Source organism: Cebus imitator, unplaced genomic scaffold (genome assembly GCF_001604975.1).
Source record: "Cebus imitator isolate Cc_AM_T3 unplaced genomic scaffold, Cebus_imitator-1.0 Scaffold201, whole genome shotgun sequence".
Classification (NCBI taxonomy): Eukaryota; Metazoa; Chordata; class Mammalia; order Primates; family Cebidae; genus Cebus; species Cebus imitator.
This window is the reverse complement of record NW_016107516.1, coordinates 1686787-1687039: the sequence shown is the minus strand read 5'-3', so window position 1 is coordinate 1687039 and position 253 is coordinate 1686787.

Below are 253 nucleotides of genomic sequence, written 5' to 3'. Positions count from 1 at the left end.
AACCTCAAAAGCTAGCAGAAGACAAGAAATGACTAAGATCAGAGCAGAACTGAAGGAGATAGAGACACAAAAAACCCTTCAAAACATCAATGAGGAATCCAGGAGATGGTTTTTTGAACAGATCAACAAAATAGACATGCTGTTAGCCAGATTAATAAAAAAGAAAAGGGAGACGAATCAAATAGATGTAATAAAAACCGATAAAGGGGATATCACCACGGATCCCACAGAAATACAAACTACCATCAGAGAT